The 23,626-nt window shown below is 41.5% G+C and overlaps 1 protein-coding gene across 1 annotated transcript in view; it reads left to right on the top strand.

Moving 5' to 3' along the window:
• Window positions 1-5,072: 5,072 nt before the first annotated feature.
• Window positions 5,073-23,626, top strand: part of Slc22a22 (solute carrier family 22 (organic cation transporter), member 22) — a 233,859-nt gene continuing 215,305 nt past the window's right edge. The window contains exons 1-2 of the mRNA NM_172378.3: window positions 5,073-5,343; window positions 6,296-6,449. The gene's annotated coding sequence lies outside the window, so the exon portion shown is untranslated. The remainder of the gene's footprint in view (window positions 5,344-6,295; window positions 6,450-23,626) is intronic.

The raw sequence follows: 23,626 nt of genomic DNA, 5'->3' as shown, positions 1-23,626 counted from the left end.
CCCATGATGCTTTCCCACTTCCCAACTAGAATGCCAGAGTTCAGTGAACCAGTCACACTTCACCCTCTGTCGGTGACATTGTCTTCTTAGCTGCCATAGCAGGTGCTGGGACATGGATTTAGAAAATGACCTCTGTGTTAATCACTCAGAAATTGACCTGGTTTCATTGTGTATTTTTGAGGCTCTAGTGCAAGACCACCTGAAAGATAAATAGATGAACAGACAAGGGCCTGGGTGAATTTAGAAAGCCTTAGCAGGAAGAAATTCACTCGAAAAAGATGGGAGGATCAAAAGGAACACCCGTCTCCAGCTCAATGTGGAGCCACAGCCCGTAACTTCCAGTGAGTGTTTCTGCAAACCATCCATCTCCCCTCATCATAGATGATGCTGGATTAAGCAACTCTTCCTGGGGAGCCCTCCCTTGGCCCCTGATGGGTTCTCTCACATTTATGAGGTAACATTTGGAAGGCATCAAAATGAGGGGGAATTACTTGGCAGAGGAGAGAGGTAACACCCTGTTTTGGTGGGAAGTATCTCAGAAATTAAGGAGAACTGGGAGATGACAAGGACAGATTTCTCTTGTTCTTTGGTGTTAATTATCATGTCTAGTAAAGGAATAATGGAGTTTGAAGACTTTTGTGGTGGTGGTGGTGGTGGTGGTGGTGGGGTAGAGAAGCCAGGGATGCTGACAGCTCCAGCAGAGACACAAGCAATCAGATCTCGCTAGTCAGTGGGTGTTTGTGGAACTGACATTGGCTGAATAGGTCTATTTGCAATGGAATAAATTGCACCTTCTCAAGTGCTTATATTGACGATCTAACCCACGTAATGTGATGGTGCTTGGAGATGTGGCCTTTGGAGACAATTAGACTTAGATAAAGTCATAAAAGTTGGAACATTTTAGTGGAGCTAATAATCTCCTAGGACACTGATGGGGACACACCTCTAGCTGTGTTTGTGAAGGCATTCCCAGAAGATTAACTGAATGGAAATGACCTATCCAGCATGTGGGTGGGCCATGCCTTGATTCAGTAGAATAAAAAAAAAAAAAAAAAAAAAAAAAAAAAAAAGAAAAGATCCAGGGTGTACCAGCATTCCTTTCCCCCTGCTTCTGGCCAGCTGTGTTGTGAACTGTTCTGTTCCGCACTGTGACATACTGAACTCTGAAACTGTGAGCCAAAATATATCTTTCCTCACTTACACTATTCTGTCAGACATTGTAGTCATAGTGATACAAAATAATCAAGATGAAAAATACTTCCAGGAGTGGGGTCACTTCTGTGACAAAATATCAAATATTGTGGTTCTTAAGCATTTGGATTTTGTAAAAGGGATTTAGGCGAATTTGGGGATTCAGGCTGGTGAAACCCTAACATACTGCAAGAAAGTTATAATAAGGGCTTTTAATGGGAGTTCAGGAGGTTAGAATGCCAAGGAGGATTAATTAGCACAAGTGAAGACCAGCCGCAGGAGGCTTCAGACGGGAACATTTGCAATTAGAAGAGGCTGTTTATATTATATTTTGGTAAAGAATGTATCTACACTTCGTTCATGTCCCAAAATTTTGAAAGAGGCCGAACTCAAAAGTATTGGACAATTTAATTTGGCAGTAGAAGTTTCAAGAAAGCATAGCCTTGAAGCTGGGGCATGATCATTGCTAACTGCTTTATCCAGTTATAGGGAGAATTGCAAGCAAAATCAGAGGGGAATCTGAAAAACTTGCAGTCTGGCCAGAAATGGAGGAAGTTGAAAGTTGTGGACAAGAAGGGTGTGGATATTAATGAGATTAATATCAGTAAAAGATGAAGCATTTTGCAGTGAGATAAGAAGGATTCAAGGGTATTTTACTAACATGGCCCTGCTCATTGTAGGATTTAGAGTATGAAACTGTAAACTAGGTGCAGCCCATTCTGCCATGGCTCCTAAAGAAACAGTTCTTAGTTCAGCTATCCAGGTACTTAGAAGCCACCTTAGACATGGTCCAAGGGAGCCCACATACTCTTCAGAATGATAGCAGAAAATGATGTTATATGCAGTGCTGGTTTTCAGACATGGTGAATTCAAGAGTTGCAGAACCAATAAATCTTTTGCTCAGACAGTTATGGAAGAATTGAGATTCTAGAAGATGTGTGACTTTGTTGGATTCTTTGGGGAAGAATCTCTGAAAGGACAATGAATAAGTATATGAGTAAGGCCCAAGCCATAATGGAGATCCCTGAACACTGAACATATTAGGAACATGAACAAAGTTTCAGACAGGTGGAGCAAGTTCCAAAGAGAAGTTTGAATTGGGAAATGCAAAGCCATAGGGATGGGGATATTTAGGCTTACTGGAGTTCACATCAGGACCACACCAAGTGTCTGAGATGCTGAACATGGTGCTAGAGGATTTACTGTTTGCCCTGGTGGGTTTCAGTCTTTGGCCTTGCCCCGATTTTCTACATCCTCATTCCTCCCTTTTGGAATGGATAAGTTTTCTTTGTTCCTATATATATTGGAATAATGTACATTTTAAAATAGGAGCTCATAGTCAAGAGTTTACAGTAACAGTAGAGACTTTTCCTATTGGAATTTTGTATTAAAAGGTGGTCATGAAGCTCTGCAGGCACACAGTGAAATGTGGTTTCAAAGTAATATAGTTGGATATAAAGTTATCAGGATTAATCTTCATTGTCAACTTGCCTGGATTGAGTATCACCCAGGAGACTGAAACACACTTCTGTGTGATTTCTAGAGGAAAAGCTAAAAGAAGGGACTCAGAGCAAATGTGTGTGGGCCCATAATAATTCCTAGTATGGTACCAAACACATTCAGAATGGATCAACCACTCTTCTTTAGTTTCTTCTCTCAGAGGTATGTCTCAAACTCATGTCAAGTCACACTGGTACAAAAGTAACCACTATAAATGTTCTCTGAAGAAGATGCTCCAGAGGACTTGCTGTGTTCCCATCACTACCTTGGTGATGCACAGCAGAAAGGCCATGTGAGTATATAGCAAAATAATGGCTTCTGAAACCCAGAAAAGACTCTACAAGAAGAGAATCTGCTATCACATTGATCTAGGATTTCTCTTCTCTAGAACTGTGAGAAAATAAATGTTATTTAAAGTAATGAGCATGTAGTGTTTTGTCAGTAGCATTCAGAACTACACAAGATAGCATCTATGCTACAAAATAGAAGACCCCAAAAGAAAACCACAGAGTTTATGGGACCACTTTCCTAGTTTGTGCTAGAAATATTGCAACTGCTCCATGCAGCTTTCAGATCCTGGTCATACAGGTAATGTTGGGCATAGATTTCCTCTCATGGTTTGGACCTCAAGTTAGACCAGTCATTACTTGGCCATTACCACAAGCTCTGAGCCACCATTGTCCCAACTGTCTTGCAGGCAGGACATATTGTGAGTCATAGGTTTTTGGCTGAGTTGTTGTCTTAGTTTCACCACTGGGAGCCTAGCTTGGTTACAGAAGGTGCTCAGTCAGACTCCATATCCTCCATTTCTAGGAGTCCTTACTAGGGTCTCCCTCATAGGTTCCAGAAGTTTCCACTGCACTGGATTTCCACTTTGCCTCCTAAATGCCCACCTATCTCAATCACCTCTCACATACCCTTCCCCTCTATCTCTCCCTCCCACTCAATCCCTCCTGTTCCAATCTCCACTAGCCCTGAGTCCACCCACAAATTTTATTCTATTTTCTGTATTCGGGGATGGATGACTCAGAGACCTAGAGTAGAGACAAACACAAATGACACATACACACAAAAGTCAATGAAATTATTCCTAATGATATTCTGATGTATGCATTGATCAGTGCCTATGCTAATCATCATCAGAGAGGCTTCCTCCAGAAGCTTATGTAAGGGAACACAGAGACCACAGCCAAACATTAGGAAGAGCTTGGGGAGCCACACAGAAGAGGGAGAGGAAGGATTTTAGGAGCCAGAGGAGTCAAGGACACCAGGAAAACACAGCCAACAGAGTCAACTAAGCAGGGCTCATAGGGGCTCACAGAGACTGAAATGAACTATGAAGCCTGCTTGAGTCTGTTATAGGCCCTCTACATACACACTGGTTGTTGTGGGACTCTTAACAGTGGGAATGGGGGTGTCTGACTCCTTTGCCTGCTGTTGGAACCTGTTTTCTTTTACTGAGTTGCCTCATCCAGCCTTGATGTGAGAGTTTATACCTAGTCTTACTGCATCTTGTAATGTCATGATCTGTGGATATCATTCAGAGACCTGCTCTTTTCTGAAGAAATTAATGACCAGTGAATCTAGAGAAAAGGGGCAGTAGAGGAGAGTATTGTCAGACTGTATTGTATGAGTGAAAAAAAATGAAGAAAAATGTCCCTTGTAGACCCCCCTCCTCCTCAAGAAGAGAAATAGTGCAACTGCATCCAAATTAACAATATGATATTTAGCATCATAAGGCAAAACATGGCCAATCTTCAAAGAGCATATCTAAAATGTTGTAAGGAAGAGAAAGTCAAAGACTCACTTATAAACCACCCCCCCCAGATGCCAAAGACCCACCTTTATGATTTGTATCTCCAACATTTGCCCTATATTAAGATCGGATATTAATAATATTCATGGCAGCAGCCTCAGGATATGGAGGAATCTTATCATCTAAGATGCTATGTTAAGCACTTTAGGTGTGTTGGCAGGTTTACCCCTTCCCAGCTCACACCAATCCAGGCTCAGCCCTGCCCTTTCTCCTCGTTACTACTCCAGGAGCTCTCAATCGGAAGCCATCCCCTCTGTTATTTCCTAATTAAAAAAAGGGGGGGGGATTCTTCCCAAGGTAAAATGAAATAATTTCATGGCTCTGCATCTTTCTGGAGTTTTTTTTTTTTTTAATGTCTTTCACTGTGAAATTAAAAATCTTCCTTAGTCCTACAGCTCCTACCACTTCTTGACAATTTTTAAGTCCTTTAGCTCTAACTTCAAGCACCCTGGCATCCTTTAAGGTCCTTATGGGTTACAGGCCAGGTCCTGCCTCTGGGCCTTTGTTTTTCCTTTATCTACCAGCTAGAATTTCCTGCTGTCTCCTAGCACTTGGAACATTCTTTAGAATGCTTCGTCTAATCTAGAGAGAACAAAGAGATGATACATTCCTCTCCATATTTTCTTCCATTCGGTTGTGAACTTTGTCCAGAGAGCACTCATTACTTAAGGAGATAAATGGGAAAAAGATGAAATGAAATAAGGAAGTCTGATAGTGTGAGAGTCTGGACCAAGCTGCTCCAGTCCAACTTGGCCTGAGAGAAGCAGAATGAAACTTGAGTCTGGAGGGAATATTGAAGTGGATTTTATGATGAGAGACTTGCACCATTGGGTCAGGTATTAGCTTCAGTGGTCCTTGCGAAGATTTTGCTAGTCCCTGAAAGTGTTTACCAGTCACACCAGAGTTGTATTTGAATCACATGATGTGTATGCTTATGTGTGTATGTATGTAAGCATGTTGTATGTATGTATGTATATGCACACATGTATACATATATACTTATATTTGTCAGGAAAACATATTAGTAGTAAGCAATATTTGTTCTTTTCCTTTAAAATCTTGGTGCTCAGAAGGAAAGGGGAGATATATTTATAATATTCAGTCTGGGATTCCCTCCCCTCCCAGGGTAAATAAGATAAAACACGACAAACATATGTGATGTGGAAAGGGAGCCAGAACACTGAGCACCAGCTCTTTCTTGTTTGCTGGCTTCTGAGAATTTACTGTTATCCTTTTATCTACTGTGGCTCTTGTTCAATATTCCAAAGGAACCCCATGTATAATGATGAATGATAAAAACTGGTGGTACGAAAGAAAGGAAGCTCTCCAGGCTATATAGACAGTTCTAAACGATACTTGAGATATGAGTAGAAACGATATCATATTGTCGACAGTTTTATAGTTGGGTGGGTAGCATCTGATCCAGAGTTCTACAGATTCTCTTGATGTGCAATAAAGCATTGCAACCTTCCACCCATGGAAAAATGTATCTCATGTATCTCAGAGGCTCCTTCTGGACTCCTCTCCTTGTTCTCTCTGTACTAAAAAGACAACATGCAACTTCTTGCAAAAAGAAATACTGTAGACAGCTTGATATGTAGGTTCATGTCCAAACTTCTAGATTTATCCATTCTTTAAAATCAGGAATCTGACTGATAAGAGTGGGCAGAGTAGGTTTAGTATAGTGGTCATGCTGTTCACAGCTAGGATTTATTTCTTCTAGTCTTCTTGGAGGACCTTCCACGGAGCCAGATAAGTTCTAGTCCTGTCTCTTTCCCTTCTCCTCAGCTGCAGGATGGATCACACTATCCAAATTGCAGAGAATGTCCTATGCCGCATGATGGGTGAAGCTTCCCATGACTCAAGTTAGACAATCAGATCTCGTTTCAGTAGATCAAGAAGACATTTATAGTAGACTCTGGACATAAACAATGTGAAAGTAGTAAGTGTTACCCTAAAATTTTTGTTGGTGGGAAATAAGGGCATGTATGAAAATCATTACAAGGAATCCAGTGATAGCTACACAAAAGGTATGTCACAGAACATGGCTTATCACAGTGAAGAGATGCATTATTAAATTCTTTAGGGGTGCAGATGCCAGAAATGGCTCTTTCAGGATGAGTAAAGACTTGCTGGGCTGCCAAGAAGCTGGAGGGATGGGAGATCTCAAAAGATGCAAAAGCAAAAGCACAAAAGGCATGAAAACTGTATAAAAACTAAAGATATGGTTATTACCTAATTTGATTTATAAATTTAGGTGAATAGAAGGAGTCTAGGTTTCTCAAAATACAGTTCAAGGGTTGCTGGAGTCATTGGTAGAAATACAAATGCATAAGACTCACTCTTTTTCTATTAATTATTTTATTTATTTACATTTCAAATGTTGTCCCTCTTCCTGGTCTCCCTTCCACACTTCCCCCTTTGCCTCTAAGAGGGTGTTCTTCCATCCACTCACCCACTCCTGCCTCATCCCTCTAGCATCCCCCTTTGCTAGGGCAACAAGCCTCCACTGGATCAAGCGCCTCCCCTCCCATTGACAGAGAAGGCAGGCCCCTGCTAAATACGTACTGGGAACCATGGACAAACTCATGTATTCTCTTTGGTTGGTGGCTTAGTCCTTGGGAGCTCTGAGGAGGCTGGTTAATTGATACTGTTGTTCTTCCTGAGGGGAAGCAATCCCCTTCAGCTCTTCAGTCCTTTCTTTAACTTCTCCATTGGGGTCCCTGGGTTCAGACCAATTGTTGGCTGTGAGTATCTGCATCTGTCTTAGCCAGATGTTAGCAGATCCTCTCAGAGGACTGTACTCACTGATAAATGGATATTAGCCCAAAAGCACAGAATATCCACGCTACAACTTACAGACCATATGATACTTAACAAAAAGGAAGGCCAAAGTGTGGATGCTTCAATTCCACTTAGAAGGGGCAACAAAATAATCACAGGAGGCAAAAGGAGGGAGGGACCTGGGTGGGGAGGAGAAAAGGGAGAGGCGTGATCAGGTATGGGAAAAGAAGGAGAAAAATCCAGAAGGCCAGAAGAATTAATAGAAATATGTAATGGGCCGGGCGTGGTGGCACATGCCTTTAATCTCAGCACTCGGGAGGCAGAGGCAGACAGATTTCTGAGTTTGAGGCCAGACTGGTCTACTGAGTGAGTTCCAGGACAGCCAGGGCTACACAGAGAAACCCTGTCTTGAAAAACAAAAAACAAACAAACAAACAAAAAACAAAAAAAGAAAGAAAGAAAGAAAAGAAAAGAAAAGAAAAGAAAAGAAATATGTAATGGGGGGCCAGGGGGAACCACTAGAGAGTCCCAGACACCAGGGATACAAGAGGCTCCCAGGACCCAATAGAGATGACATTAGCTGAAATACCAGAGGGGAAATAGATCCTGTAGAGACCACATCCAGTAGAAAGATGTGACCCCTAGTTGAGGGATGAGGCCTCCCACCCATCTCAAAATCTTTAACCTAGAATCATTCCTGTCTAAAGGAACTGCAGGGATAAAATATGGAACAGAGACTGAAGGAAAGGTCATCCAGAGACCATCCCACCTAGGGATCCATCCCATCTATAGACACCAAACCCGACACTATAACTGATGCCCAGAAGTGATTGCAGACAGGACTCACTCTTTATCCAATTCAATGTTCTGAATGTCAGGCTCAATAATTTGTTTTTTAAAATAGATCCCCTGTTGATTTTTTAAAAAATGTATATCTAATTTTAGATTATATTATCTCCAAGGCCACTTATCCCTCAATTATGCATATATTTATGTAATTATGAACACTTTTCTGTGGCAAGCTGCAGGCACCCATTAAAGAAGTGCATGGTGAGTAAAGGAATAAATAAGCAAACATGAGAGAATTGGGCAGTCAGAGATTTGGAACCTTACAGCCGAGACTTTCCATGCACTGCCAGTAACTCATGGGCACTTAGCATTGTATGAGTTATTGCCCAACTTCCAGCTGGCACAGGTATATTTCTAGAGCCTATAGTTCTACATGGCTGAGTGCTAGGCAGGCTTCACTATAAGGGTGTGTGTGTGTGTGTGTGTGTGTTGTCATGTCAATGGATGCTTCCCGTTTCCTTAGGTGGGGAGATCCTGAATCATGCTGTACATTGACTTTCAGTTGCACCAAGTAAGAATTGCTGTGAAGATGTCTTATTTGTGGGTTGCCTTCCTATTTCCATATTTCATGTTCTCCTAGCCCTCTGATCTTTTTTGGTATTAGGATTTACACTTAATCCTTGTCTAGAGAAATTCAAACTAAGGCCATCCTTAAAAGTAATAATAAATTAGAACATCACTCCCACCTTAGAACTCAGCCTAGTCCTTTTGGGGACCTACTCATTCCTCCTTCCCATTTTATTCTCCAATGGACCCCACCTGCCTTTTATGCTAGCTCAATAAATGTTGTAGAATTGAATGCCTTATTTTCCAAGAGGACTTCCTTTTGTTCTTTTTCCTTATAAGAGCATCATTAAATGGGGCTTGAAAGGGACTTCCACAGCAGTTCTCAAGTGGTTTGCTATCTGAGTAATTAGGGATGACAATATTGTCTTCTGAGTCTGATGAGAATCCTGTCTACTTGAGTAGATTATTGTTAGTGTTCAAGAGAGGTATTCCTAGTATACAAAAGAAATAATATAATTTCATTTATTTAAAAATATTCATCTTTTGACTTTTCTCTCTCTGTGTACGTGTATCCAAGGAGCCAAATTGGGCATTAAATACCCTGGAGTTGGAGCTACAGGTGATTGTGGGCTGCTTGAGGTGGGTGCTGAGAATCAAACTCTGGTCATCTGGAAGAGTGGCAAGTACTCTTAACTACTGAACCATTTCTGTTTCCGATAGCCCTGGGGATAATTATATTTGATGTTAATTCCATTCTCCTGTGACAGGCTTCGAACAAGGAGTAAGTCAGCACTCAGGTGATTTCCAGTAAACCTTCTTCTCAGCTTCTCACCTTAATGTGTAAAATAAAGGCTAGAGCTGGTGATTGGGCAGAGAAAGAGAGAGAGAGAGAGAGAGAGAGAGAGAGAGAGAGAGAGAGAGAGAGAGAGAGAGAGAGCTCAATGGAGGAGGAGGAAGAAGGAAAGTGGAGCAGAAACACCTGGCCTGGAGAAACCACAAGTTCTAAGATGGGGAAGATGGTAGTGTAGTGTAGATCTGCCCAATCTAGGCGCACAGCCTGTATTTATATTAATTGAGTTGTGGTTTCATTGCCTGGGCTTATTTGGGTTAGAGATTTACTGCAACACATTTCTCCGGTTCTATAGTCTCATTCTTAATGATCTATGGAAAAATTTCTGTTAATCTTCTTGTCAGTAACTTGTGTGAGAATCCAATAGCAGCTATTTTCCCTTTATTTAGAAAAAAAAGTGCATACAAATATACAATTTTACATAGCAAGGCAATGTTTCAAAGACCAGCAAAGAAACCTTGGAACAATGCTTGAATTACGTACAGTAGGAAAGAATGACCTTTTCCTATTTTTTTTTTAAACTTTACAAAGATTTATTTTGTCAAACCAATACTAGTTCCCAGCTAGAGTTAACACAGCCTCATTCCACAAGTGTGACCACGAGTTGAACTAATCTGCACTGTGACAATTCACAGTTCATGCTCTTGGGTGTCATGTCATCGTCAAGATGAAGGTTCTGTTTCAGTTACAGTCCTCATCTAGGTGGGCTGGCGTCTTTGCTATAGTCTTTGAATGATGCTTTGAGTGGAATTCTTCTTTAGCCTACACACTATAAACTAGAAGTACCCATGGTAAGGGTGTTCTCGAGTTTATAACCCAAGCACTATGCTTCTCACCAAGGCAAGTGGAGTTTCTTACATGTCTGCTCCACTTTTGCTGCATCCATTTCCTGAACATTTTTTTTTGTTTTGCTGTCTTATTGTTTTCCATCCTCCTTTTACTTCCCCATTTTTATTCTTCTCTACCAACTGGGATTTATTGCTTCTTCATTTGTATTCACCCCGTATTTAAGAACATCCTATATATCACAGTGTTTTATAACAATACATTATGCACTTTTGCCCTCTACAAATGATAGTGTCTGAAAATCCAGTGATGGTAACTTCACTGGTGTTTTTATACGTGAAAGGGTTGTCACAGAGTTTAATAAATGAATGTTTAAGTGAAAAGATTCAGAGGGATTGGCTAGCAAGGGTGAGAGAGCACCAATGTCCAGTTGCTCTTAAGTCCTGTGTGTTCCTTCTCTGGTTCCCATCACTGGGGAGAGATCAAGGGCTCAGGCACAGGTGTAAGCCAATGAGAAAAGCAGAGCTGGAGATCTAGCTTTGGCCCGTGACTGCTTGTCACTCTTTGGCAGGGATTTGGCTTTGCTGGAGGAATGTTGATTTAGGTTTATTCTGAGCCCCTGGAGGCACACATAATTAGGAAAGGCTGTGGAGGGATGCAGAAGCTTAGGTACATATGCTGTTTAACAGGAGACGTTTCTTTTTGTACGGTTGTATTCTCCAAGCAGAAGCTCTTTCTTCACATCACAAATGATGGATGGCATCTCCAGGTAGCAAGCTTATTTTTAGTCATGTAGCTCCAGCTTATTGAAAACAACCCTTATTCAAATGTAAAAAGGGGGGACTTGGGGATTCGTCATCTTGGCTAGAATAAGGGACTGAACTTGAATTACGATTACATGGGGGAATGGTTGTTTCATATGACATGGAAGACAGGTGTTCCATGCTGTCCCAGAGGACTGGAGGTAGCAAAGGAGAGCAGGAATTCTGGGTTGCTGAGGATGTAAGTTAGGCCAAGAACTACTATTATAAAAGAACTGCTTGGATAGACATTCTAGAATTAGGACTGACCTATGGAATACACCCATAGCAAAGAAAGGCAACAGGATTGAGAAGATAGTGGCATTGATCCACTTAGGATGGCTGAGCTCATCTCCCCTAAGCCTGGGAGATTCCAGAAAACAGTATTTTCGGACTTTAGAGAAGAATTTTAGAGACAAAGCAGGAAGATGCTTTTAGTGCTAGCACTGAAAAGAAATAATATGAGCAGAGCCTGAAGAGCCTTGACCTGTCTGTAAATATGATTGACATATTGTTTTTAAATAATGAGACACATTGGTTTAGATTTGAGCTCTGAAGTAAGAATGAACTTCTATTGAGGGAGTGAAGGACCTGTCTATAAACTGGGTTTTGATGATTTAATTAGTTGATGTTATTGCTTGAATGTTTTCCTCCTTCAGTATTAATATGTTGGAAATATAATGAATAAATCAAGTGATGAGAAGAAGGCTAAATAGATAGTGTTTATGTCACTAGGTGGGGTCATGATAAGTAGATTGATGTTTGTAGTATGAGCTTTGCTATTTGTATCCTTCTGCATTGTGAAGACAAAATATTCACCTTTTCCCCCTGTCTTCCTCTGCAATGGGAAGACATAGTATTTGTGTTTTATTTTCCTGTCTGCCTCGCACCATGTGAGGATATCAGATTCCAGAAGTATGAGAAATACTTTTGCACTTATAATAAATTTCCCAGTCTCCGGCATCCTATCATCACAGGACAAAGCAGAACAAGGCAGTAGAGTTGTAGAAGAAAAAAAATTCAGATCACTCACCTGATGCGATTCTAGTAGGGGGACCGCCTCCAGCAATGTGCTTGGGGTTAAGTGATTGTAGAAAGGACACTGATGTGTTGTAGCCTTTCAAGTGACGGAAGACTTGTAGGACAGGCAGGGGTGGAGGGTGGACATGGAAGCACAAATGAAAGATGGACCAGCAGAATTGGCTGTAGAAGGGAAGAAACTAGTAAGTGAGTGACTCCAGGTATTAGAAGACAATTTTTTTAGTCATTCAAGGACAAAGGAGCATTGGTGTGACTTGGAAGAAATGCTGGAGTTTTAAAAATCAATTACCAAATTAATTATTTGACGAATTCACACATTATATAATGACTCACTGAGTTTAGTTAGGGCTGCTCGCATAAACTTGGGTGGGAGGATTTTTACTGGAGCACAGGCAACCATTCAGTGGGTATACTCCTGAAGAAAGTGATACCCTCCCCCTTAACAACCATCAGCTACCAATAGACCCTCAGAGAGGAATTAGGCCTCATGAGCTCTCCCCTATCTTGTGCAGGTCTTGTGTAGTTAACCATAGCTAGATTGAGTTTATGAGCAGAATGGTATGCCATATCTGGAAGATGCCTTTTGTTAAAGCAAAACTCTATGTCCTCTGCTTCTTAGTTTTTTTTTTTTTTCCTTGAACATTGCACGGGTTGATATAGATGTCTCCTTTTAGGTTGAACACTCTACCATCTATTCTTGGTACTTTGATCAGGAGGAATCTCAATTTGGTACATGTTATCTTCTTTAATATAGAGGGTGTATCTGGAGGTGGTTTCTATGAAGTCAGAAGCTCTGAAGAAATCAAATAGTTGACTGGGCGGGGCTGGTATCGCTAGGGAAACAGTGTAGGGATGGGAGGAAATTAGGGTTCAGGGATTTGGTTCTGGAGAAGAGAGATCTACTTTGCGGTTAGTTGTTGATGGCATTAAAAATCATACATTGAGGAGCATGGAACACCCAGTCTGACAGCTTATGGGTGGTTATTTGAGAGAGAGAGGGAGAGAGAGAGGATGACAGAGAGAGACAGAGACATAGTGACACACATAGAGAGATACAGAGAGGCACAGAGAGACACAGAGATTTGCCTTTAGGGTATATATTATATTGGGGTAGGCTACCCTGTTATTTTCCCTATGTAACCTATCAGACTTTCTTGAGGAGGTACACTCCCTCTGAAGGTATTCTACAAGTAATCAAGTGTTTCACAATGTCTGTCAGGATGGGACAAGAAGAAATGGTCCTAAGTGGCTGCAAGAAGAAACTGGAATTAAGGAATGCCGTTTTACTTAACTTGTATATTGAATTCCCTTTGGCTCCAGGGAGATTTTTTTTTTTTTTCATTTCGAATTACATCATCTATCTCATCCCACATGTTAAGTTTCTCTTAAATGACGTTAAAAAAATGATAGACCGAGTTTCACTAGAATTATGACTGTGCCTGAATGTCTGCATTCAGACTACTGACATTTCTTTTTTTGGGTCTTTCTTTCCTCTTACAGAGTATAGGGAGCAGAAGTAAAGTTCACGTGCTCCGGGAGAGAGCTAGGAAGGCTCAAGAGCACCATAAGGAGATTTTTAACTCAAAGAGCTAAAACTTAATTAGCCCTTAATGTAATATCAGTCACAGGAGTCTGACAACAAAGAGAAATATAGGAAGCCTAAAATATGTATCTCTGTTGATATCTACGACCACATAGTGGGGTAGAGTCAGCCTCAAAGAGTTTCAAAGGCATAACTGATTCTTATTTATTTTTCTCTGTTTACCTTTCTGGTGCAAAGACTTTGGCTTCTCCTCAGTCATATCACAGGGTAAGCGCTCCTATGTAAGTGGCCGCAAGCTAAGCTGTTTCATCTCCTAGCCTACGCAGAAGAAGAGTGCTTCATAAAATAGGATAAACCTCTATAAAACCCCACAACCATCCAAAGAACAAGAGTGACTTCAGAATTCTTACAAAGTCCTTGAAGATTTGTCTCTTGTCCTTGCTGCATGTATTTTCATAAATCATGCAGCCTCCATAAAGAGGCCCCAAGGCCCAGGAGAGGAAATGCAGTGTGGCCTGAGAGTGTTAGCTCACCATGCCACCACTACTGGGTCAGGCCATGCAAGTCTCTTATTCCCAGTCCCTCGAGCTCAAAGTTTTCCTCTACAAAGTGGGATTAATGGACTAGGCTCCATGAAATGTTGCTGGAAGGTCTGAAATTATGTGAGGAATGCGGGATAAATGCCTTTGAAGTCCTGGATTTGGGCTTGGGTGGGGGCTGAGTTGGTCAGCCTGTTCTCCTATGCCTATGCCACTTTGCCCAGGTGAAGCATGGGGCCAGATCCCCTGCTTACAGCAGCTGATATCTTCCTCATCTATGAACTCATCTATGAACTGCTGCAACATATAAAGGGCCAGTCCTTCAGAATTAAAGCTGCAGAATCTCCATGACACAGGACAACTACAGAATAGTGGAGAGAATTACTGGTGATCATTCAATATTGACAGTGGAGCAGAAGTCAGAGGCCTTGAACAAGACAAATGATTGATTTACAATGAACATTTGCAAGTAAAGATGTTTGGGTCAAAGGATATGCTGTTTGACACACCATGACACACCACAGCTTCCATGGCTAGATGTTTTGTCTGTCTGTCTGTCTGTCTGTCTGTCTATCCATCCATCTACCTATCTATTTATTTATATTTTTGTTTCCTTTTTGGGGGAGGTTGGAGGGGTGAATATTGAGGGCTAGGGAGATGAGTGGGATTGGTGTGCATGATGTGAATTTCCCAAAGAATCAACAGAAAGTTAAAAAATAAAAACATCCTTTTGAAGGGTTCTAGTTTCCTTTTCCTAATACAGAAGTATTGAAATTATATGGAAAAGGAGAAAATGTAAGCAAATGGTTGACTCTGGAAGCCACTTTTAGCTTATGGACAGAAGAGGAAGGCAAGAGGAGACGGCTTGATGTGAGGAATCACGTTCAAACACTCCCTCTCTTGGCCTGCTACAGTTTGGGCCTCTGTACAAGTCTTATTAGTCTTTCTGAACTCCACCCATAAGTTGGGGTTCAAGGCAACTCTCAGTCTTTTAGAGTGTTGGGAGCTTGGACATCAGCAGGGGAAAAGACAATATAGCTAAAATGATGGTTGTTGAACACCAATCCTGAGACACATTAACCCTGGGGTGAAATGGAGCTTATTTGAGTTGAAGCCTTTCTGTAAACCCTTCCTTCCTCACACATGTGCATTTTGGATACAACCAGGAGAGATATTTGAAGTTCAGAACCCACAAACAGAGCACAATGACCATTGGTTTGCCTTCCAAAGGAACCATGTTCTGTCATGTGAAACCTCCAGATCAATTGTCTAGGCCTCTCCTGTTATGTAGGTGCAGGTCAGGTTGCTAGGAAACCACGGGGCCCCCTCTACCTATAATGGGAAAGCAGAGGGGTACAGTTAGGGAAAAGGATGACTTTTATTAGATTGTAAGTGTTTCCACCTTGGATGCATTTCAGAAGATTTTATTCCAGATGTTTGTCTGGGATCTCCTCTGGCCACCTGCACGCTCATTGCCTCTGGGGTTATGTCTTCGTATCTCACAGTGAATGCAGTTCTTTGCTTTCCAATAGCATTTAATTTTACATGCATGATCTGAGTTAATCAGTACAGCATCGAGGTGGTGGTGTGACTGCCTTACTGCGCTCAACTCCACGTTGCAGTGACTAGGACACGTCAGAGCCTCCTGTCATCTGTTAGACCTTTTAGTGAGTACAGGCAATTATCTTGCTCACCTTGATGTTTTCCACAGCAACATATCAAATCTATAGACAAAAGTATCCTGTTTTGTTTATATTTGCTTAGATTCTTCTGGGTATGTGAATCTTCTGTAATTGCATTGTCCATTTGAATATGAGAAAGGGGAAATTACAATTTGTAAGAAAGGAAATATGGAGGTAGGTGAAAGTGGAGAGTTGGAGAGTAACCTTGACTCTTCCCATTCTCAGAGGTCAGAGAAGAGATGTTGTCCAAGTGTAGACTGTAAGCATGGGTTCATGTCTTAAGGAAGCCTTATCTTTGAAGGGACGATGGGTTCTATATTCCCCCCCACCCCCGAGAAACCTCATAGCAAAATCCAGTGAAAAGCTGCTATTTCCATAGCTCTTGTGCCTTGATGATGATGAGCCTGGTGATGTGTTAACCAGGCCCCTGCTTAAAGGCTGGGTGAACCCTATTGCCTCATCTCTGTGGGCTTTTTTTTTGTGTGCAATTTGGGTATTTCTTTTTCTCTACAGCTATGAGAATGACTTGTGTGCTAGTCCTATTGGCTAGCCATTTAAGCACTTTGTCTATGAAGAGGTTAGTGTGTGAGGGGGCAAAGCATTCTTACTTAATGTTCCTGTCAAAGATCATGGATGAATGCCAAAGCCACAACTTTCCTTGTTAAATATTAATGCATTATTTCTCCCTGCAACTACTAAATATTTAGCTTAACCCATTACTTTTGTGTTAAGGCCTGTGATAGTCACTGCCTATCATGCTAAAAAAAATCCCTATAGTTTTTCAAAATAAAATAGCCATGGTTTAGTGGAAAGAACCAGAGACTTACATTTAATGGTATTACATTTTAAACTCGCTGTGTGTTGCTAAAATCAATCCCCCCCTTTTTTGGGTGCAGGGGTGGGGTGGGAGGAGATGCATACATATGAGTTTCTATATCCACTAAAAGAATGGAGTAGGGGTTTGGGGAGTCATTGCCTGAATCCTTGTGAGTATTGGAATCAGATGGTTTGGCTTCCAAAATTCCTTCCATTACACACTCACTGTGCAATTTGGAGACATTCACATGAACTTTTACATCTAAGCTTCCTCACAGTATAAAACAGAGAGTAAGGGTACTAAGTTCAAAGAATTAAAGGGGTGAAACAAGGCACAAAAATGCTCAGCAAAATATCTAGCATATGGTAAAAGCCCAGCAGGTGTATGGAATTATTATTCATGTTCATATAGGCCAGCTGTGCAGCTTCAGTGAGGTTCTTAAATCTTAGTTTCAGGACTGTTAGCTGTGAATCAGAGGAAAAAAAATGCAGTCTCAGTGAGTTGCAATTTTGTCTACTAGAAATTAGTCTGTGTTCAACTATTCATATCTCCGCCTTTAGAATTCAGGGTGATGTGTTCAGGGCTGATAATTGAGATCTGTTGAACCAATACAGAGTGATTTTTGTCCACATCTGCAATAGTTTAATAGACTTCAACCAGATCACCCTTTCTGCGTTTGTTGTTGTTTTTCTCTTCGTCCTTCATTTTGGACTCTGTATTCATTTGTCCGCTTGCCAAATCTTTTGATCACCAGTTTCATTTTCTGGCATTTCTCCGTCTTTGCTTTGTCACTCTTTTGTAACAGTGAGCAGAGCTATCCTGGAATACACATGGGTGTCAAATTTAGAATAAAACCAGTAGAGAACCAATGTATTTATATGTGGTTTTTATTTTCATCGATGTGACTAGGTCCTGTCCAGTCTGGGAACCAGAGAAAGAAAAGTATAATTGAATAAGCTCTCCACATATGAAGGAGCCCTTTGTAAATTGGAGTCAGTGACCTTACACTGGCCAGGCATCCTTCCTTACTGGCCAGTTTCTAGTTTGCTGAAGTAACTGCTCCTTGAAATGCTAATAAGCTTAATTGTGGCTGGAAGTCACAGAGGGCAAGTCTTTCCTGTGATAAGAAAATAAGAACTCTTTTCTGTGAGTCTACCGGATTACCACCTACTTGAGAGATAGGAGGTAAGAGGCAAAAAACCCAAACCAAAAAAAAAAACCAAACCAACCCAAAATGCAAGCCAATACCACTCTTCCTCTGAATGGTTGGTCACTGATCCCTGGAACTGTTGACAAATTACAACTAGAAAGAAATCATTTCTGACAATGAGAATTGGAAGAAGATTGGTTATTTCCTGGCACAAGGGAGGGAATGATTTGATTGATTTCCAGGGAGTCTCCTCTCAAAATTGTTTGGGAAGAAAGCAAAGCTCATAAAATAACTTTGAGAACGGTTTGGTGAAATCTATGACCTAACCAGAAGGGTTTTGGGGCTCTCGTTTTGAAATGCCAGTTTTAGGAACCTAGCTTTAGCGGTATCCTCATATGCATCTGTGCGTGTTGTGACTAACTCAAGTAGACTGAATTTCAATGTTCAACTGCTTGATGAGACAGAAGTCTCCAGCTGGAGTACCGGAAGTATTCATCACAGAAAGATGAATTTTGCTCTTTTGTGACAGCTTAGACACCACAGACTCTCTGCCCTGGATGGGAATCTGGGGATCGTGAGCCCCAGGCTGTCATGCTCGGCGTTGAAGCCATCATTTACAGACATCATCGCATCTGTTGCATTTGGTTCCTGGCCAGCTAAGGACAGTCTCCTCTGTGATGCAGGGAATGTAACACAGTGTTTTTGACGTCTGGAGGCTCACTAAAGTGGACTGAAAAAGTTAAAACGTAGCAAACCATACCGATGCCCGATCCTCAAGCATTTAAATCAGAATCCACGAGTTCTGCACTTCTGAAGGAGTTTAAAGTACTCCAGGAAATTCTGAGGTAGAACGAGAGCCCCGTTTTGTACTTGCAAAGGTATCCCTGCTATGTTTCCTATATGTTCCCGATTAGGTGTCTAGCCTTTCCAAGTTCCATTTCCTTTGGGCGTAACTGCACAGTGCTCACTGGACATGTGTTTTCGGATTGGTTGTTACAACTGCATCCAGAACTCTTTGCAGTCGGATAGGATTTATTATCCTCCCATCCCAAGTGCATCGCCTGAACATTGTTCCTGAGTATTTCTCCCATGGACAGCTGCTGTCATGTGAGTTTAAGGTGCATTATGGGATTTATATTTCCTTTGCTTTCAGATGTGACTCCAGTTTCCCATTAATACAACGTCTTGTATAAAGTACAAGATCAACATGCATTAATTAAACAGCTGAGTGGCTACAGCACAGTCTTTGAGGTGTGACTCAGACTTTGCTCCAAATGATATGGAAAATCTTCGTGGTTTAAGCTGTAGATGTTTTCACACTCAAAGATCTGAGGGGGACTGGTACTTAGGTAGAGCATGGCTGATTCAGCTGAATACCAGGCTTTTGCTCAGTCTGGGACCACTGCAGGTCTTCTCCATCTGAAGTCCAGAAGCATAGACATTTGAGGCATGCTCTTCATAGGATGGAATATACATCACCAGAGACTGTGACTCCTCTGACAGCTTTGACTTATAATGGGGTCATTGCTGCCCTGCCAGCATTATAGTGACGAAAGCAAGTCACAAAGCCAGACCTAGTATCAGTGGGACAGAAAGTACCTTACTTTACTTGGAAATCTAGAAGAAAAGAGGAGCGATGTTTACTTTTAATTACATGGAAGGAATTTGGAGCTGGGAGCAATGACACAATGTACCTTGGCTACCAACCATTTTTGTTCTACATTATCACCTTCACGCTTTCCTCTCCTGCTTATACTAGAGAAGGGCAGTATCTCACATCCAGTTCATCACTCATCTGATCTTTCCTTTACTCATTTTCCTGTTTCTGGATCTTTAAGCTCCCATATTTCATAGGACGTCCATATTTTTTGTTTCCATGTTTAATTCTTAATATTATGAGTTCATTAATTTTTCTGGAAGAATGAATCACTATGATTGTGATTTCAGCATGATACTAAGGCCCCTTGCTGAGCAAATATATGTTTCTGTATCTGTGTCCTGTTCTTTTGTAAGGCCTAAACTATGTAGACTCTGTTTAGCCATAATGTCCACAGCAGTGTCCAATTCACAGAAGACATAACTCATACTAGTTGATGAAATACCTGTTAATGTAAGTAACATATGGGACTGTTTTTAAAACAACTAAAGCAACACACACACACACACACACACACACACACACACGTATATGACACCAGTATTTTGTCTCTTCCAAAGAAATGCATGGAAGAGAGGATTATCTGCACAGAGGGGATCCCAAAGGCAAGCCAAAATAACATTTGAAAAGTAAGGGCTAGAGTGATGACTCAGAGCTTAACAGTGCTTACTACTCTTGTAGAACTGACTTCAGTCCCCAGCACCCACTTGGTGGTCCAGAGCTGCTGCAACGCCAGTTCCAGGGGATCTGATACCCTCTTCTCACCTTGTGGACTCTTGCCTACACATGGTACAGAAGTCCCACCATAAGAAATCAAACAAATAATAAGTAAATAAAAGTAAAGTGGATGAGAATGGGCCATCCATAGTTATTATTTACCTTCTGCATTATAATGAGTGTTAGTTGCTTTTCTTATTGCTTGGTTAAAAATGCCACAGAAAAGCAACCTTAAGGGATGAAGAATTTATTATGTTTCATAAATTTAGAGGGTAAAGTCTGTCACAGCATGGGATGCATGGAGGAAATAGCTCAGATCTGGACCAGGGAGAGCAGGATTTAGCTGATGTTACATGGGGCTGCAAAAGAAGAGTGCTTGGGTCAGAATTAAAGCCAGGCTGAAATCTATAAGATCTGGCCTCTGGAGATGCTTACTCCAGCTATGCTGCTCACCCAAAGACTCTGAAAACTCCCCAACAATGTATTAGTAGAGAAGCAAGTCTTGAAGCACACAGGCCTATGGGAAACATTTCAAACTTACACTACACAAGATGCTAGATGAAGAATTGTTGTTCTTGGTGTGTGTGTGTGTGTGTGTGTGTAAGTACATGTGTCTGTGTAAGCCAAAGGTGAATCTTGGGTATCATTTCTCAGTATTATTAAACATTTAATAATAATTATTATTAATAATAATTTTAAAACAGGGTATCTCACTGGTCTGATGCTTCCTAAATAGGCCAGGCTAGTTGGCCCGTGACCTCTGGGGATCCACCCTTCTCTGTCTGCCCAGAATTAGGTTTGTAAGCATCTGACTTTTACATTGTTTCTGGCTATTACACTTGAGGCTCCATGCTGCATGGCAAGTGATTGATTGGATTCACCATCTCCCAAACTCAAAGCTTTTCTTTTATTAATCAAGGTGTTATATGCAACATCACTGTGCTTGACACAAACAGATGGTGCCTAGACAGGCTCCTACAATCCCTTCTCCACATGCCTTGATAATTGGAAAGTGTTGCAAGAATGAGTGGCAGCGTCTATTCTGGCAGCATCACACACTTATCCCATTGAGCCAAGTTTGATAATGATCCTTTAATCCTCAAATGGTAACAAAGAAGTTCTTTGTGCATTACTACACCCTCATTGAGTGGCTTCTGTCCTTATCAACCCCAGGAGTTCTCTCATCCATGACCTTGTCCTATGCCTGATCTTTTCTTTCTTAAATATATTCTCCTCTAATAGCAAGTGTGCATAGAATCTTGGATATTTCTTCAAGGACCTTAAGTCTCCAATAAGATTAATCAGCCTTCTTCTGTGCACTTAGCAACACTGATATATAAAGCACCTTTGAATACCACTCATTCAGAGCAATACCTGAATAGTCATTTTTACTGTGAGAAGAATTAGCAGTGGATGGTTGACAGGGTAGGCGAATAGGTATTTAGCTTTTCTTAGCATAAAGCATGAAAGCAAAAGCTAATGTTCTGCGGGAAGTTACTTGATGATTAAATACCTGTTGCAGAAGCATTGCAGGGCATAGAAGAGGTGACGTGGTAGGATCACAGCCTCAAGGCCAGTCCTATTCATTGTACTTTATTTTATTATTTTAAAAAATGTTTAGTTACTTTGTTTTATATGTAAGAAACATTTTGCCTGCATATATGTACGTGCATACATATACGCAGTGTCTGAAGAAGCCAGAAGACGGGCATTGGATCTTTTAGAACTTGGAGTTACAGACAGTTGTGGGCTGCCATGTGGGTGCTGAGAATTGAAGCAGGTTCTTTTGGAAGATCAACCATAATCTTAACTGCTGAGCCATCCATTTTATAAAGCTAGTCTGACACGGGTAGGAGCTCATACTGTATGGGTGGAAGAACCTCATGTTTTAGTCAGTGGGGAAGGACCTTAGTTGACTAATGTTTCCATAGCACAATATCATAGGTTGGGGTGATTTAAGGAACAAAAACTTGTTTTCTAACAGTCTGGAGGCTGGAGACCAAGGTGGCAGCATGTTTGGTTCTGATATGGCCTTTCCATCCTGGCTTGTGGGTTGTATATTTTCAGTGTGATATCACAGAGTGAGGGGCATGATCCTGCACTCTGCTTAGCAGTTAGGGTGTAGGAACTTTAGTGAACAGTTGAAGCCAGAGAGAGACTACATATACCCTAGGGCAACTGTTGGCTGATGGGCTTGTGGGAAGCACCAAGCATTGCTCAGCCTGAGTGAGAAATGGAGTAGGCTGAGGCCGAAGCTGGGGTTCCCAAGCTCCTGGGCATCCAGTTGCCACTGGAAAGCCACATGAAGTTGGGAACAAAGGGGGGCTGGGAGCTGCAAGGAGGCTGGGATTGGGGGTTCTGGGCATCCGCAGGCCACTGGAAGTAGTAGAGGAGCTGAAATGGGAGGAGGCCCGTGGACTGAGCATGAGCCTGGAGTGGGGAGGTACAGCTTAGTTCATCTGCAATTGTCTCGGAGCGTGGAGGGGCTTTCTTCGGGAGACTTAGTGTGGCTCTATCAATGAAGGCTTCTGCCATGTTTCCTATGGCGTTTCTTTTTTTTTTTTTCCCATGCAACTGCTCATATTTTTTTAAATTAGATATTTCCTTTATTTACATTTCAAATGCTATCCCAAAAGTTATGGCGTTTCTTGATGAGAGAGACAGTCTATGTTTATCATACTGTTTACTGACTGTTCATCATGGAAAAAGGGTGCGTACCACCTCCTTCGGGTAGAACAGAGATTACATACCTTTCGCAGGAAGGAATGTCTGGAAGGGAAGCTTACTGGATAAGCTCTCAGGGCCTCTAGATACTTCATTAGCATGGAGAACTCTGTTCTGATCTAGGTGACCATAGGTCATGTTGCTATGTAGGGAGTGAGGTCACGTGACAGGGGCCTGCCTGGTCAGAAGCAGGTGAAGCTCCTACCATTGTCTCAGAGGTTCTGGGGCTTCCAACCCACTCAACTTTACGTTTTTTGGCACAGTCCACTGTCCCATGGAGGGGGATATTCTGATTTTGCTTCCTTTAAGGACACTAATTCTTTTTTTTTTTTTTTAAATCAGATTTTATCCCTTATGACTTCATTTAACCTTAATTGCTTCTTTTTGTATCATCTACAAATACAGGCACACTGAAGATTAAGGCTTTAAATGTGTGGATTCTGAAGAAAGAAGTAGTTACATTATAGTAGTAGAAATTCTTGTTTTAAGTGTTGAACATGGAGGTGGTGGCACTTGGGAGGCAGAGACAGGCAGATTTCTGAGTTCGAGGCCAGCCTGGTGTACAGAGTAAGTTCCAGGACAGCCAGGGCTACACAGAGAAACCCTGAAACCCTGTCTCGGAAAAAAAAAAGAGTTGAACATGAACAGAATTGTCAAAATGAGTAAGAAGAGC

This window comes from Mus musculus, chromosome 15, assembly GCF_000001635.26.
Source record: "Mus musculus strain C57BL/6J chromosome 15, GRCm38.p6 C57BL/6J".
Lineage (NCBI taxonomy): Eukaryota > Metazoa > Chordata > Mammalia > Rodentia > Muridae > Mus > Mus musculus.
This window is presented reverse-complemented; position numbering and strand designations above follow the sequence as displayed.